The 17652-nt window shown below is 39.7% G+C and overlaps 2 protein-coding genes and 1 long non-coding RNA gene across 46 annotated transcripts in view; 2 read left to right on the forward strand and 1 right to left on the reverse strand.

Annotated features, from left to right (window-relative positions):
• nrxn3 (neurexin 3) overlaps nt 1–17652 on the forward strand; it is a 1581531-nt gene that overhangs the window by 898209 nt on the left and 665670 nt on the right. The window lies entirely within an intron of this gene.
• LOC134295458 (uncharacterized) overlaps nt 1–17652 on the forward strand; it is a 411762-nt gene that overhangs the window by 294600 nt on the left and 99510 nt on the right. The window lies entirely within an intron of this gene.
• Nucleotides 7116–17507, reverse strand: LOC103280156 (uncharacterized). 10 transcript variants are annotated; one of them, XR_010002035.1, is made up of 7 exons: nt 17368–17507; nt 16913–17255; nt 16714–16758; nt 16123–16284; nt 14864–15045; nt 10780–10915; nt 7116–8379 (listed from the first exon to the last, which is right to left on the reverse strand). It is a non-coding gene; the product is annotated as an uncharacterized LOC103280156 (long non-coding RNA). The 10 variants fall into 10 exon arrangements; XR_010002031.1 differs by having other exon boundaries at nt 16123–16758; XR_010002032.1 differs by having other exon boundaries at nt 16714–17255.

The raw sequence follows: 17652 nt of genomic DNA on the forward strand, positions 1-17652 counted from the left end.
TTTGGTGCTAAATTCGTAAATACAGTAATTACTACATAGCATTAATGTGTAATGAACTACTTTTTCTGTCAAATTTGTTGTATAACATGATGTTTTGGTGCTTAATTTGTAAAATCATAACCTATTTTGATGTTTAATAGGCTTTTTCTTAATCTCTCCCTATTATCCAACATATTCACTTATCCAACATTTTGCCGGCCCGTTTATGTTGGATAAGTGAGACTCTACTGTATTATGTATTAGATTTTTATTTATAATACACTTTAAAACTCCTTCAAATGACACTCTGTTATATGGCCTCTTGGATCCTGGGACAGAAGTAGCAAGATGGTTCCAGAGATAAAACACAGGGCTTCTGATAAGCCTTTATAAAAACAACTAAAGACATGCCCAGATTTTTTTCTTTCTATTGCCCAAACCCTCATAATTTTATATCAGGTCACTAATACGGATGTATCAAGCAACCAGATTCTGATATTAGCGTCATGTTTTCTCAGGAATCAGTTAAAACTACACTGCAAACCTGTGAGGGAGATGGTTGTGTTTTCAAAAACTGTGTCATGCAGTTGATAAAGCATTATGACATGGATAGACAACTTGTAATGTTCCAGGTATATACCACAATAGTCCATATTAGCCCTTGAAGTGGTGGTGGGGGAAAAATAGAAAGGAAGAGGCAAGAAAGAATCTGGAACTGTCTAGATTCAGCTTTTTAAAAAAATAGAGTTTAGGATAGAAGGGCTGAGCCAGCTTTAACCCCAGGTTGCTGTTCCTGGATCCCTCAAGGAGCAGGAAAAAATTCCCTTCCTAAATATTGTGAAGTTCATTGGGTGTTGCAATCTGCTGTATGCAAAATGAGCAGTTTATCATCTCTACTGTATACTATATGGGTGGGGTTCAAATTTTAGAGTTGGAGAGAGCTAAAGGACCATAATCCAATTCTTGCCATAAATTAACACACAACCAAAGAAATAACAAAATATGCTCATGCAGTGGAGAATCCACCAACCTTGAAAACAGTCTATTCTATGCAACAGTTCTTACATTATAGATGCTCTTCCTAATGTTTAGGTGCAATCTCCTTTCTTGTAACTGGAATCCATTGGTTCATGTTCTGGTCTCTAAAGCAGAAAAAAACAAGATCATGCCATCTTCTACATGATACCTCTGCAGATATTTAAAGATGGCTATATATCACCACACTCAGTTTTCTTGAAGTGAAACAGCTTCCAATGTCACTTCTCATAACACCTGGTTTCTATATTCTGGTATTTGATCATCTTGCTTGGCCTTCTCTGAGCATGTTCCAGCTTGTCAATATCCTTTTTGAATTGTGCTGATACATACATTAGATCTTACATACACTGGCATAAATCCAACATTACACTAGTCTGGTAAAAATATGAGTTTCTTGTCATCCCTTGCCATTCTCTGCACTGTCCAAAAGCCTGTTTTGGAGAATCTCCCAGTTTTTAAGGACAGGTTTTGAAGAGAATATGCATATGTTAGACTAGATGGCCCTTGTGATGTTTTCCAACTCTCATAGTCGTGGTGGTGCTGGTGGTGGTGGGATCCTCTTCCAGTACTCCTCTTGCAGTTCTGATGACAGAATAAGTTTCTGTCAGATTATAGGCATTATGAGACAGGGCAACTTTGCATACTAATATTCTTCTCTTCTTCTCCATAATACCTAGATAAATATTTTGCATCATCATTCATTGATTGTCATCTTCAGGGGCAGGCAATGCATAGTATGATGACATCACATGTTTTGTTTACATAGTTCAAAATATTACAAAGCAGAGGTGACAAAAATATGCAGTGGAACAACTGGTGGCTTTCTACTGTTCACAATAGCAAGACTGTATTGTTTCCCCTGAAAACAAAAGTTTATGCTTAGGAGATAAGCCAAAAAAATGGGTGACACAACAAGTCTGCAGGAAAGCATCCAAAGGAAGAGGCACCCAACTGAGGCAGACCTTGAAAAGGAATCAGCAGAGAACAAACAAAAGAAAGAATCAGAAAGCAGCTTCTGGGCAGAACTTCAGAGATCAAAGTAGGGACTTGTACTTTTTTCTACTTTTTAAAAAATTGGGTTGCTGGAGTCCAAGGAAGCAGGGAAGCTCAAGGACCCTCCAGATGAGGATTGGGTTGGAAAACTATTTCTGGTATTTGGTGACAAACATTATAAATACCAGGGGTTGTGGGTAGGGTTAGTTGTATTAATCTGTATCAGACGCTTACTGCTTGCCTTCACACCTTGCTCAGCAGGCTAGAAAATGTACTTAGCACGCAGCTTAATATGGAGACACGCTCCTTGTGCTAATGCTCTTCGCAATTATTTCAGCTACTTTGAGACATGAGTGAATCTGCACATCTGGTACATTGTGGGATATTTGGCATTAAATCATCAACATCCTCCACCACCCTCTCAAAAACTATATGCATGGTTTAAAATACATAAGTCAGTGTAGGTGTCAGTCTCCCAAACTTTTGCCCCACTTTGAATTAAAAACTGCAATCATCAACATTATATATGACATTATATATATATAGGACACCTTACACTCTGTTCTATAGAATGTGAAGCTTTGTTAAAATGCCATTTAGCCGCTACACAAAAATGTATTGGACCTGTTATGATGCTTCGCTTCTCAAGTGGTTTCTCTATGTTGATATGATCTGCCTGTTAACATGTCAATAAAAATGTTACTTCAAAAAAGTAATATTTTCATGCTTTGTACATTTGGCATTAGGACTTGAGCATTTTTCTCCCACACATTAATAAGTTTACATGATACTTCTGGGAGTATGGCATTAATTTCCTCTGTTGCAACTTGACAAACGCACAGACCCCCAAGAAAGTCTTAACGGAATGCCTGATTAAGAATAGCCAAATTTTGATCAGCAGATAGGACTAGGTAATGTATGTACGTAGAGGATAAAGGAGGAGAATGTCACTATCAGGATATTGTAGCCTTTGAACAGTAAGAAGGGAACAGAAGCATTTGCTATTAACTACAGTGGCATTTAATCCTCGAGCCTCAAGTAAGTCAAATCAGTGTACACATATGATGAAAACCAGACAGCAAGGTCAATTTCTGGCCTGTTATCTTGGGGGTTTTGTTACTTGATCAGGAGCCTAGGATGTAATGTCAAATTGTCACAGATGCTGACAAGCTAGAAAGGATTCAGGGGAGAGCTACAAAGATTTTTAAGGTTTATGCAAGGAAATAAAATAATCTGTTTAGCCTCTGTCGGTGGGGAGAGGGTCGGTGTTAGTAGAAGAATGTGACTTTAAAAAATGGAAGGGAAAAAGAGCAATCAGTTTTAGAAATAGGAACATTTGGAAAAGATTGCAGTTAGCAAAGCTTTACATTGACATTTAGATGCTCTTGCAGAAGCTAAAATGGGATTTGGCACCTTCCCACTCCACTGTACAGGCTTTGAAGAGTGAAAGAAAATAAAATGAGGGTTGCCTAATAATTCCACCCCCTAAACAGAAAGAAGTTTGCCCATTGATATCATTTAAACATTCTAGCAACTTGAAATTTGCATTGTCAGATAAAAAATGTTTTTCATAATGAGGTCAGATAACATTTAAGTCAAACTTTAGTCATTCTTAATGACCATATATACTTAATATGAAAGGAGATGTGCTTTCTTTGATTACATATGGGCCTGCAGTCCAAACAAGTGAATCTTACAATCATTGTCAAGAGTGGATTATTATTTCCCAAATGCCAGTGGCACACAACCAGCTATTTCCATCCAACTGAGCCATACATCTTTATGTGCATCATTATATCCAGGGCAGAAATTCCCCAAGGGGGACATAGTAGCTTGAATACAAAATCTGTCATAGTCATGATTTGGTGTCCATCAAGCCTGAGCTTGGGAAAATTGCTATTTTCAGACACCTAAAATTTCTCTCCCATGATGCCGGATGGGTGTTTCTGATAGCCATGCCCCCAAAACTTAACATTTAGAAGTTCTGATATAGCCCAATGTTATATAATCCAGTGATTCCCAAAATCTAGTCCCCTGGGTGTCTTGGACTTAACTTCAGAAGTCTCAGCTACCTTGGCCAATGATCAGGGATTCTAGAAGTCCAAAAGACCTGGGTGACCAGAGTTTAGAATGCTGATCTAATTTAATTGGCAGCAAGGTCTTGAATACAGGATTTCCCCATTATTTTATTCTTTCAACTGGAGATGACAAGAATCCAACCTGTAGCATTTAGCATGCAAACACAGTGTGCTCTGTCATTATGCCCCACACCATATCCCATTTACATGGATTCAGTGGGACTCTGAGTAGACTATGAACCAGGTAATCTCTGCTAAAAAATATTGCTCTGGCTCTGAATGCTGGGAAAAAGCTTTCCGCAACCCCCCCCCCTTTTTCTAAATCTCATCCTCCCTACCTTCTCCAAAAGGGTCTAACAGTATAAAGTACATCCCAACTACCATACAGAGCTATTGTCATGGTTGTTGATATAATGGATGTGAAACATTTTCAATGCTGTAAAGTGCTGTATGAATACTAATTACTATTACTCTCACTGTCCATTCTGGGTTTTTTAGCAGACACACAAAGAAGTGCTGGTGTTTCTATAATCTCCCTGCTTAACAGAGAAGCAGCATCCTTTCTCTGAATAGATTTCAATTAAATTAGAGAGTCATATTAATTTTACTGAGTCAATGTAACTCAATTTGCAAATCCTGCTAACTAGAGCTTGATGGAAGGGATAGCATCTTTCCTTTCAGCACGTCAAAGGAAGCAAACAGCTGTTTGGGGGGGGGGGAGGGACATGGTGACTTGTGTGTGTGTGTTTTCCAATAGCAACCTGTTCCACCAAGGCTCTTATTTAATGTCCGTTCCAGCCTGTTTAATTTTGATTTACCATCTTAAATTTTCATATAATACCAAAGCATAAATCTGGCATCTAAATAATTTTTTTTTCATTAAACTTTAAATAGGCAAGAAAACTAGAAAGGTTAAGTTAAAAATTCCAGGGCAAATATGATAGATTGGATGATATTTCTTGTGTAAGATTGTTGAGATAAAACAGCCTTGTCAAGCCTGGATCCTGTTAATATTTGCACTTTCCCCAAGTTTGTACAGTGGTGATAGGAGAAGGCACATATAGAATTCAATTTGTGGCTAATTTGTGGTAGACCCCCCTAGTTCTGTCAGTGATAATACGTTCTCTGATGCTGCAGAAGACACCCTGCACCTCCTGCAATATCTTTGTCCTGTCTGTGAAATAACAGAATCAGAGAATCAGAGAGGTGGAAGAAACCACATGGGCTATTTAGTCCAACCCCCCTGCTATGCAGGAAAAACACAATAAAGTAACCCTGATAGATGGCCACCCAGCTTCTGTTTAAAAGCCTCCAAGGAAGGAGCCTCCGCCACACTCTGAGGCAAAGAGTTCTACTGCCCCTACACTCAGGAAGTTCATCTTAATGTCCAGGTAGAATCTCCTTTCCTGTAATTTAACCCCATTACTCTGAGTCCTAGTTTCCAGGGCAGCAGAAAACATGCTTGCTTTCTTTTCCTTATAACATCTTTTCACATATGTATAAATGGCTATCATATCCCCTCTCAACCTTCTCTTCTGCAGGCTAAACATACTCAGCTCTCCAGACTTTTGATTATTCTAGTCTCCCTCCTCTGGAAACTTTCCAGCTTGACAATATCTCTTTTAAACTGTGCTGCCCAGAATTGGACACAGTATTCCAGGTGGGTCTAACCAAAGAAGAATAGAGAAGTACCATGATTTCCTTCTATCTATACTCCTTTTGATTCATCCCAAAATCCCATTGGCTTTTTTTAGCTGCTGCATCACACTATTGGCTCATGTTCAGCTTGTCCACAAAGACTCCCAAGATATTTTTCACATGGACTATTGTCAAGCCAGGCATCACCCATTCTGTATCTTTGCATTTCATTTTTTTCTGTCTAAGTGTAGTATCTGTCCTTGTTGAAATTCATTGTGTTAGTTTTGGCCCAGCTCTCTAATCTATTAAGGTCATTTTGAATTCTGATCCTGGCCTCTGGTGTATTAGCTATCCCACTGGACTATTAGCTAATTGTGAGATAGATCTATAGCACAGCTCCATCCCTGACCTCTCCTTCCCTTGGAGAGCATGGCCTATGTTCCATAGCCAAAGCAAATGAAAAGGCCTTTGCTCTTGTCTGAAAGGGGTTCATAGAATCATAGAGTTGGAAGAGAACTCACAGGCCATCCAACCCAATATTATTTCTTCACTAGCAGTGAGGAATGGGGTCAACAACATGTGCTACAGGAAATACTGCAAGGGAGGAACCTAGCTTTGATGGCCTCCAGTGGAATGAGACTATAAATGTTTGGAACTGGGGCAATGCTTCATGTCACTTGCTGGGGGGGGGGGCTGCTATATGAAGCCTGACAACCTAAAGCTCTCTGCCCTTGAGGTATATCTGCCATTTTGATCTCATTTGCCCTCGATCTTTGATCTTAGTTTACCTTCACCAGAAGACCAGCAAAGGAGCAACCCAGTTACTGGACTGCCCCCAGGATGAGTCGTTTCACTCAAGGGAAAGGAGGTAGTCAAGGGATGACAACTGATTTTTGCGAAAGAAGTAACAACTAATTTTAGCCACCGGCTTCCTTCTCCTTTTTCACACTTGGGGGTTTATTCTGTAAGGGGGAGTTGCACCAAAATAGAATTTCTCCACAGATGCTAAGTATGTACTGAAATACTTGTTTTGAACAGAAAATACTGCTTCCTGTTTTGGGATAAGTTTAGGTCTTGAACAACAGTATTTTCCATGTAAAATATTTCCCAATAACTTTTTCCCTTGTAAAATTCCACATGAATTTCATTTAGCAAAGTCAACACATCTTAACTGATGCTGATGTCTGAAATTACTGTTAGTTGAATTGATCTAACTCATGTTCATGATCATGTTGCTATGATAATACATCATCAAGCAAAGTATGAAAACATAGCTGAGTAGCAGCAGCACATGCTGGTCACATAAATGATCCTATTTTCCATCTTCTGTAACTTGTACTAAAAATCTTAGGCAGCAAGATGCATAAAAAGAAGCCAGGGAAGATGATATGGATGTGGAAAGTGTCATTTATTTGAATATATATGTAACACTCATTAAAAGGAAAACCAGAAATGAAGTGAGCTATCCTGAGTGCAAAGGCCTTTATTTTTTCACAACAGATCTCAAGTTCAAAGGGATTGGCATCCAATCAGAGACTTTCCAAGCTAGCTGCCACTGAGCTTGCTTTCTTCTTGCCTTTCTTGTTTGCTTTTGTCAACATCCCCAGTTTATGGAGGCAGAAATAAGCTCCAAGGAAAGCAGGACATTGTGTACATGCATGGATGTATGAGCAAGGGAGGGTGGGTGCATATGCATATCTACTCTAAATCTATGGTACGCCAAACTTTCCTTAGAGCACTGAAGAGTCTCCAGAACATTGTTTCACTTGTCCACACTGTATTTCTGTCAAGGTACAATCGATGTTTTACCTATTATTTTACAAAACATCAAGAGGAGAGGTATTATTATAAGCCCTTTTTTCTACTTGACAGTTTTCACAGGTTCTCAGAATTTAAGTAATTTGTTGTCTGGCCTGAAGTTCATTTTCTCCCTCCCTTCTTTTCTCCTGTTTTCTCCTTCCCACATCCTGTTTAGATCTTATTGTGGCTGATTTTCTCAGTATATGAGATGTTCCGAGTGAATAGCCTAAGACAAGTTTGTTAGCAAAGAAAAACTTGTTTTTCTATTGTTCCTTTTCTTTCTTTCTTTCTTTTTTGAGAAAAAATCCATGTATCTATATCTGCAACTACACATTTACCCACACACAAACTGTACTTTCTGAAGATGAAAACAGGGATGGATCAGGATGTTAAAAACTACAGCTGCAGTCTTAAGCTTTGGCTGTGAAGGCTTTGAAAGCAAAGGGGAAGGCAAATGATACCATTTGTTTCAGATCACTGTACACATGTATAAATAGAAAACTGTAGATAGCAAATAGAAGTCTTTTGGGAAACTGCTGTTCAAGTGAAGTATCCAAAAAGGATTACATTCTTGGTTTACTTCTGAGTTAAAGCTGAAACAATAAGTACCCCCAGTGAATGAAAATGCTCCCTGCTATTGGATGAGGGTGCAGCCTTATTGACCATTGTGGCAGATCATCCATTCGTATACCAATTCTCTCTCTTTGATCTCACCTCCATTTCCACATTTTGGTTACTGCGACATCTGTCAGCCAACATACCAGTTGCTACATGCTGACCTTAGCAGGTGTTACTTATTCCAGAGTTGTGCTGCAGAGATCTGAGAAATGGCAGCTGTTGGACAGGATCCCTACTAGAAAAGAAAAGGGAGAAGGTGGCATTTCTAGTGAAAATGGGTAGCAAGGGCAAAGCAACAAAAAATGAAGGTGGAAATAGAAGCAGATATGCACCCTGAGATCTGTCTATATTTATAGCCATTTTACATGCACATTTTGTTAGTTATGAAAAAGAGACACGAAAGACCATTTTCATTATGAATGTACCATTTTATAGAATAATTTTCTGATATTCTAAACTAATATAGTTCTCTCCCTCCCTCCATCTCTGGCCTTTTCCACACTGCCCCTATATCCCAGGATCAGATCCCAGATTATCTGCTTGTCCTGAATTATCTAGCAGTGGGGACTCATGTAATTCAGTTTAAAGAAGATAATATGGGATCAGATACTGGGATACAGGCCAGTGTAGAAGGGGCCTCTCTTACACACAAACCCAAACCCAAAGCTGGATATCTCTTTGAATAGTATTGTTTGTAGCCAAGGGGGGAGAAATGCACGTGAAATCTGCCCTTCCCCTATGATGGTGCTGATAGAAATATGAGTCACCCATAAATTAGAGAACAGTAAATATCCACTGACACGTAATAAACCAAAGCAGAGTGAAGTCCCAGTGCTTTATGGTGTCACCAGAAATCCCTTGATGTATTTATGGCCTGCCTCACACTGTTGGTTTTAATTTTTTAATATATAAACATTATTATATTAGCCTTGTACAGAGTAGCTGTTAAAATCAGATACCAATTCACTATTTTCTATTGCTTTTGCACCATTTTGTAGGCCAGGAGGTTTAAAGAAAATGACGTATAATTAAGATGGTTTGTGCTTCTTTTGATGCTCTGAGTAATTTCAAGGGAATTTCGTACAGTTGTAACTATTAGCATTCATAGAAAGGTGCATACCCCCTGCTTTTCCTTTTATTTCAATAAGAGGAAGAATGGGGAACACATTGCAATCCCATTATTCCTCACCATGGGTTATAGTGCTTAGAAGAAGGCCAACCAGAGTGAAAACTGGAAAGTGTCACTCCCTGTACCTTTATGGCTGGGTGGAAGAGGGAATTTCATCAGATGTTACTTGTTACCTGCTTGTTACCATGCTAAAATTCCCTCTTTTACACAGCTGTTGAAGATACGTGAGCCTACTCCAGTTTTCACTTCGCAACCCTGTCTAAAGTTGATAGAACTTACAGTTCAACAGCATATAGAGCAATGGTTCTCAACCTGTGGATCCCCAAGTGTTTTGGCCCACAACTCCCAGAAATCCCAGCCAGTTTACCAGCTGTTAGGATTTCTGGGAGTTGAAGGCCAAAACATCTGGTGTCCCACAGGTTAAGAACCACTTATCTAGAGGCTCCCAACAATTGTGTATATTTGGAGGGATCAGAATGAGAGAATATCACACTCCAATAAGAACTTTGTCAACCAAAATTAAATTTTCTTTAAATCCACAAATTTTAGTATTACAGTAATTTAGAATTTCAATAGAACACTGAGAAATGTTGGCTGCTGGCTACTTAGATCTTTGTAAATAGACTTAACATCTGCATGAATTACTGTATTTCTTCAATTAGAAGATGTGCTTTTACTCATATAAACATCCTTAAAAATGGGGCACATCTTATAATCACAAGTGCATGTTTACACACACACACATATACACAGCTTTTTCTGTTGGTGGTACTGTAATTAGTGTGCATCTTTCAATCAGTGGTATCTCAGAATAGAAGAAATATGATAGAATTATGCAGCTGGATAATGTTCATATCCAGCAGGGTGTTTCTATTAAATTACTATGTAGCAGAGCCAGAAAAGTGTCTGATACACAACAGAACCAATGCACCACAAAACCAATGTGCATTGCTCCAGATGTTTATTTAATTTGGACTGAGGCACATCACATAATCTTGATGGTATCTGGTTACACAGCCAGCTTTGAAATTCAGGAAAGGAGTTTCTTGGGGCCCTTCCACACTGATCCTATATCCCAGGATCTGATCCCAGATTTTCTGTTTATTTCAGGTTTTCTGACAGTGGGAGCCCATATATTCTAGTTTAAAGCAGATAATCTGGGATCAGATCCTGGGATAAAGGGTGGCATGGAAGGGCCCTTAGTGCCTCTGCTAGTATATATGTGGGTGTACATATAATGTAATATAATGTAAGTTACATAATGTAACATGTACTTTAAGATTCCAGTGAAAGTTTAGATATACAAAATAAAGGGGGAAAGTTACCAAGGGAATATGAAGACAGCAAATATAAGAACTCTAGATGTGAATTACTTAAAATAGCTCCTTTTCACTCTCTGCAGTGTTAGAAATTTGGGAAATGAAACTAAAATGGGTATACTGTTTTCCCAACTTTTCCCAAAGCAGAGGAAAGCTGTTTTAACCATGGAAAACCCAAAATACTTACTGGAATTAGTTGAATGATGTGGAGATAGCCAGAAGTCAATTTAGGGTGAGTCCTGGCTTTCTTGCCTTTGTAAACTCATACCCAGAGTCTTAGTCCAGCATCCAGACTATTCCAGCTATTATAACATGATGTCTCTCTGGACAATAGAAATAACAAATTAACAGGGAGAAGAATTATGTCTCCAAACATTAAAGTACCCACTTCACACTCAAATCATGATACTATGTTAGCTCACCCCACATGTACCCAGCTACACACTATATATTTAGGATTTTACATCGGCTCTGAGTTTCTCTAGGAGTCCCTTAGAGAGAGAAAAAGTCACTGTCTCTCACAGGGAGCCCTTCTATTATAAGAAAAGCCTCCCAGCATATATGTTAAATTATACTGAAAACATTTATTTAATTCTAGGGAAGTAGAGACCAAATGATAAAAGACTATCTAGGGATTATGATTTGTTCAACCAAATTCATTTCACATCATTCCAAGGCTGCAATTTTATATGAATGCTTACCTGAGAGTCAGTCCCACTGAATATAACAGAGCTTATTTCTGAGAAAGCATGTATAGGATGATACTGTGAACCACCAAAATACAACATTGAAACTACAGGAGCATTCTTTTAAATACCTACATTAACACCACCCCTATACAGTATATGCCTGATTTTGGGAAAGCAAGCAGGCTCAAGTCAGGTTAATACCAGAGATATCCAAGTTAGACTAAAAGGGATTCTTGCCTGAAACACCGTGGAGCTGCTGCAAATATATTCAAGATACTGAATTTGTATACAGCCAAATCACAGGACTAGATTACAATTTACAAACAAAACAGGGTTAAGTCTGTTATTGTTTAGTCCTATAGTATCTCAGCATGATGTATGGTAATGTGTTTGCTTTTAGCACACCTTTTGGGAATACAATCTAAATGAATGCAAATACTAAAATAACCTTCCCTTTCATTATGGACAGGTATAGTTGGAATGCAGGTTGTAAATACAGATCCAAGATAATGAGCCAAGTCTTACACACACATAGTTATGAGCAAGTCCACTGAAATTAGTGGCTATGGTGAACTACGTATCTTTCTATTTTTCGAAACATAGAAGACAAGCAAGGTCTAATGGCCAGGGTTTTTTTTTCTAAAGATGGAGTAGAAGGCATTGTGACCCAACTGGAAGGCCATGTGGTAGGCTAGGTTGTTGAACTGGGACTTGAGGGATTCAAATCCACTGTGCCAATGAACTCACTTGCATCAACTGTTCTTTCTCATACTGATTTTCCTGGGTTGTTGTGAGGCTTAGCAAGCTCTTTTTTGTTTCTTTGAAGGATTTGTTTCAATTGGCTTTAATGCTCTAATAATCAGCATGTTTTTAGGTCTGATTTAGCATGTGCTTTTAAGAGAATCAGTGTAGTGTAATGGTTTGAATGTTGTACTATGTCTCAAACCATCCCCACTCAGCCATGGAGACCCACTGGTTGATCTTGGGGCAGCCAAAAAAAATCTTTCTCTGTACAAAGCTTGCCAAAAAAACCTGATAGGTTTGCCTTAGGGTCATCATAAGTAGGAAAAGACTTCAAGACAGACAACAACAACAACAACAACAACAACAACATCTATTTGATTTATTCATATTTTCTTTTAAGTTGCCCAAGGCTCTCATTTTGGAGAATAATGTGGAATATAAATGAAGTAATAATGCTATAAATAAATTCATTTTTTCTTTGACTGTCCACCCCAGTACTTACTGTTGCATTTGTTAAAGGTGAAAAGGTTTAGGGAGTTTCCTCTTTCCCAAACAGTAGATATTACAGATTTTTTACTGAGTTCATCCTGAATTTGGAAATTATTGTTATTATTGCCTTCAATAATATTTAAAGCACCATTTGTCTGCAAAAATGCTACAGCCAGCTAGTGTTCATAGCAACATGGCATAGGTATTCCAGACAGGAGAGTTATGAGAAAAATGATCCTTAACCATAAAAAATACATCAAAATAAAACCTACAAAGCATTTCCTCACAGATTTCCTGCTATCATTTCTAGCTGACCTCTCTTAATCTAACCTACCACACTAGAGTTTGGGGAGTAAGGATAAAATGGGAGAGAGGCACATGGGCCACTCCGATCTCATTGAAGGAAGGGTAGAATAGAAATGTGTTAAATAACATTTTTTAAAAAATCTTGCATACATAGAAAAAGAAGACATATATCTGAAGGGTATTTCAGGTTATTGAGATCACAGAAAAACTAGATTCAGTTGCCATGGTTTGTTTCCCCTGGTACACCTCCCCTGATAAGTAGATTCTGAAAGAAATTTCCAATATAAAACAATAAAACACACAATTCCCATTGCAGCAAAGCAGAATAAGAACTTTAGAAGAATCTGGATGGATTAGATACAGAACTGTCTAGTCCATGATTCCATTCCCAAAATGGCCAGTCAGGTGCCATACTGTGTAGTAAACCCTGATGTCCTTGTCATCTGTGTATTCATCTTATCTCTCTTTAAAACCATCCATGTAGGGTGGTCCTCATTACATTTTTGGTAGTTTAAACACTGCATGAAAAACTGTGTCCTTTTGCAATCCTGAATCTCATATCCTTCAGCTTCTGTAAATAATTCTAGACTTTAGCACTCTGAAAAAGGGAGGAGAAAAATCCCTGTCTACTTTCCCTGTCATGCATAGGTTCAAACACTTCAACCATGTTGTATTGATAGAAATATAATGTCCAGATCACAGGAAGTAATAACAGTGCTCTGTTCTGCTTTGCTGAGACTCACTTTTAATATGGTATCTGTTCCTGACCAATATAGTTGAAGAAAGATATTGAACAGATGAAAAATGTTCAGAGAATGGCAATCAGGAAACTAAACCCTACAAGGAATAGCTTACAGATCAGAATATGTGTCACTTGTAGGGAAGAAGGTTGAGAGGCGATATGGTGATCATTTTTAAATACCTGAAGGAATCTCATATAGAAGATGGAGCCAACTTACTTTTTGCTGCTCCAGAAGTTAGAATATGAATCAAAGGATTCAAATTGTCAGAAAAGCAATTCTGTCTAAACATAAGGAAGAACTTCCTGATGATATGAGGTGCTCACAGACTGCCATAGATAGCAGAGGGTGGAAGACTTTAATGGATCCGATGAGCTTTTGTAAGGGCTTTCCATCTTTATTCAGACAGTTGGGCTAGATCAGTGGTTCTCAACCTGTGGGTTCCCAGGTGTTTTAGCCTACAACTCCCACAAATCCCATCCAGTTTACCAGATGTTGGGATTTCTTGGAGTTGAAGGCCAAAACATCTGGGGACCCACAGGTTGAGAACCACTGAAGTAGGGCCAGCCCTGAATGGTACTTGGCTGGAAAATTGCCAAGGAATACCAGATATTACAGGCTGTGTTTCAGAGGAAGATAATGACAAACCACTTCCAAGTTTCTGTGCCTAAGAAAATTCCTTGAATTCCATGGGGGTCATCCTAGGTTGACAGGTGTCTTGAAGGAATGCACATACACACTTAGGTGAGTGGGTGACACCAGTTCCTGCTCAGCCCTAGGAAGCAAATTGTCTTATGTTGGCACTGAAAAAGTGATGACCCGTCTTTCATTATTTGTTTCCTTCTTCATCATATTGCACTGCAATGAGCTCCCTTGAAATCCCAGTGTATTTGGGGTGGGCATTCTACCCTTCTCCTTGTACAAATGTTAGGCTGCCTTTTCTACACTTGCAAGATTCTCTTTTCTATAAAAGTACCCACTGATGAAATCAGGTTCAATTTTCCCATTTAGAAACCTCCTGTCTGTACTAGCCCAACACACACTGATGGGGCTTAACTAATGCTGTTGCCCATTAATACCAAACACACTGAGCAGGAGTGGGATTTCAAAAAGAAATCCCCCAAACCAAACTTCTCCACATTCTGAATCAAAAATTCATATACTGAGATGCTCCAACTTGCTGGCATTATACTCTTGGAGAAAGCAGCACTCCTTTTAACCCCATCTCTCCTAATTCCTCCTCTCTCTCAGCATTTAGCTACACACACACACACACTTTCCTGCTTTTAGCTTGATCTCCTACCTGAAATAAAGATGTTTCTTTCCCTTTGGGGTTGCAACCATAAAACTGTAATTACATTTCAGAGAGTCCTCTTCCAGATGGGACTGGAATGGAGCCAAACTGCCCATGGGGTTTCCAGGGTGGTAGATCAGTTTGTTTTCATGTGCTTCAGTGGGGAAAAGGTGTCTTCATAGTTTTCCATCCTAAAACCAGAATTTCAGTTATATTTGTGGAGCAGAGAGTAGAGTGAACACTTTCAGCCAGTGAACACTTTGTGTGTAATGATACAAAAACTGCTTGACATCAGCAAAGCTCTGTCCATTATTTATCTGTCCATATATGCACAAAGACACACACACACTATATGATATATATATTTGAAAGAGAATTATTTTTCCATTCTCAATTAAAAATAAAGAAACTCTGAGGTCCAAAGGAGTGAAGAAGAATCTGAGATGAGAAATATCTTTTATTAGGACCACCAAAGTAAGACACTAAAATAATAAAGACACATTATCTTTGCTGGTACTAATAAAAAGTGTTACACATCCAATTTTTAAAAAAGAAATCATTTTATCCTCATCGATGGTCGTACATGGAGGATAAGGTGTCAAATCCATTTGAAATTAGACTGAACTACAATATAACAAATACTCTCTTGTACTGGTATTCCAAGAAACCCACATGAAAAGGGAGGAACGGGAGAGGCAATGTGTGTATTAGCTGTGGAGAATTTCTTCCCACAGATAGTTTTTTAAACCATGTATTGATCATCATGGGCAATCCTAATTTACAATAATAATTCCAAAGCCAGGGTTCTGACTACCTGCCTTGCCACGATTCTATATATGCTGTATATCTAAGCTTCCTGAGTCAACGCAGCATCACTCCTCAAGGAGGGAGAGAAAGGTGTGTGGGAATGTGAGGCAGAGCATAGATAAGGTGTCAAATCCACCTGAAATTAGACTGAGGCAGGATATCGCAAATGTTCCCTTGTACTGTTATTCCAAGAAACCCACATGAAACAGGAGGAAGGGCAGTGTAGGTGGGAAAAATTCTGCTGGAATTTTATAAACTGCACATTGCTCATCATAGATAATCCTAATTTACTACAATAATTCCAAAGCCAGGGGTTTACCTACCTTACCTATATGACTCAATTTCCTGAATCAATGCAGAATAATGAGAAAGCTGATTGTGAGTGTGAGGTGATGCATATAGATGAAAGAGTGTCAACGCTACTGGAAATTAGACCAAAGCTGAATATAACAAATACTCACTTATTTCAATAAATCCACGTCAAAAGGGAAAAGGGGAAAGGCAGTGCAAGTGGAGAATTTTCTGCCAACAGCTTTGTTCATTTTCACGGTTTCCTCCTTTCTGTTGAAATTGTCCACATGCTTATGGATTTCAATGGTTGGCTACTAGTATTTTAAAAAGCTCTAAAATCAGGACAGTAAATAAAGAACAACACTCTGAAAACAGGGGAATACCAGACATGAAACAGTCAGGGCCAGCTAACACCTCCCAACAAAGGATTCCCCCAGGTAGGAAGCAGCCAGGCTTTGAAGCTTCAAGGCTTTTCAATGCTAATCAAAGTGATTAATTGCAACATTTGCCTCCAACAGACAAGAGTTCCTTCTCCCGCCCTGGACCTTCCACAGATACATAAACCTCCCTTGTCTACTTTCCAGAAGATTTCACAACCTCCGAGGATGCCTGCCATAGATGTAGGTGAAACGTCAGGAGAGCATGCTTCTGGGACATGGCCAGACAGCCTGGAAAACTCACAGCAACCCAGCTGTTTGTATTGATCAATCACGGATAATCCTAATTTACTACAATCATTCCAAAGAAAGGTGTTTGATTACCTGCCTTGTCACTTTGTATCTCTCTCTCTCTCTCTATCCAAGATCCTAGTCAAAGCAGAGAGTGGGGGTGTCAGCTCTACTGGAAATAGGCAGAGACTCTACTCGCATGGAAAGGGAGAAGGGGAGAGGGGAAATTTCTGCGCACATCTGGAATTTTTTAACCCTTAACCCTGATAATCCTAATTTGCTCCCACAATACCTGCCTGGACATTCTCCTTATCCCTGGGCTCCGTGAGCCCAGGCAGAGCGTGGCGAGGGCCAGCCAGGTGTGCGGGAGGAAAGGAGGGCGAGGCTTGGCGAAGAGGCTGCTCTCGCTGGTTCCCCTTTCGGCCCCTCCTTTTTTTCTTCTTCTTTCCACGGGAACCAGCCAGTCCCTCTGCAGGGTGTTTCGGCGGCGCTGATTGGCTCTCCGGAGCGACCCTATTTGCATACGGCTCGCCCATTTGTGAATTGGGCTCCCTGGACCCGCGCTCGCCTTCACCTGGGCTTCTTCCGAGCGGCGGGCCTTCCTTCGCTTGAAGTGAACGGGGCCCCGCACTTCACTAAGGAAGGAGGCGGAAGGGAGGGGAGGGGAAAGATCAATCTCTCTCTCGTGGCTTCTGGACTTTCCTCCCTCCCTGTTCCTCCTTCTGTCTCATCCTCCCTCACTCTTACCTCCAGTCTCTGCCCGCTTCTCCAGTCTCCTCTTCAGTTTCCCGGGAAGATTTGGGCCAGCTCTCTCCCAGTGTATGTTGTCGAAGGCTTTCTCTTTCTCTTTCCTACTCTTGGATCCCAGGAAGAGGCGACCCCGCGTGTTGGCTGCGTGTTTCCCGGGAAGATTTGGGACAGCTCGCTCTCAGAGTGTGTTGTCGAAGGCTTTCTCTTGGATCCCACCCAGGAAGAGGCAAACCCCGCGTGTTGGCTGCGTGGGTGTTTCCGCGCGTGGATGGGCTCGGCGGC

The sequence above is a fragment of the Anolis carolinensis genome, chromosome 1 (assembly GCF_035594765.1).
Source record: "Anolis carolinensis isolate JA03-04 chromosome 1, rAnoCar3.1.pri, whole genome shotgun sequence".
NCBI classification, from domain to species: domain Eukaryota; kingdom Metazoa; phylum Chordata; class Lepidosauria; order Squamata; family Dactyloidae; genus Anolis; species Anolis carolinensis.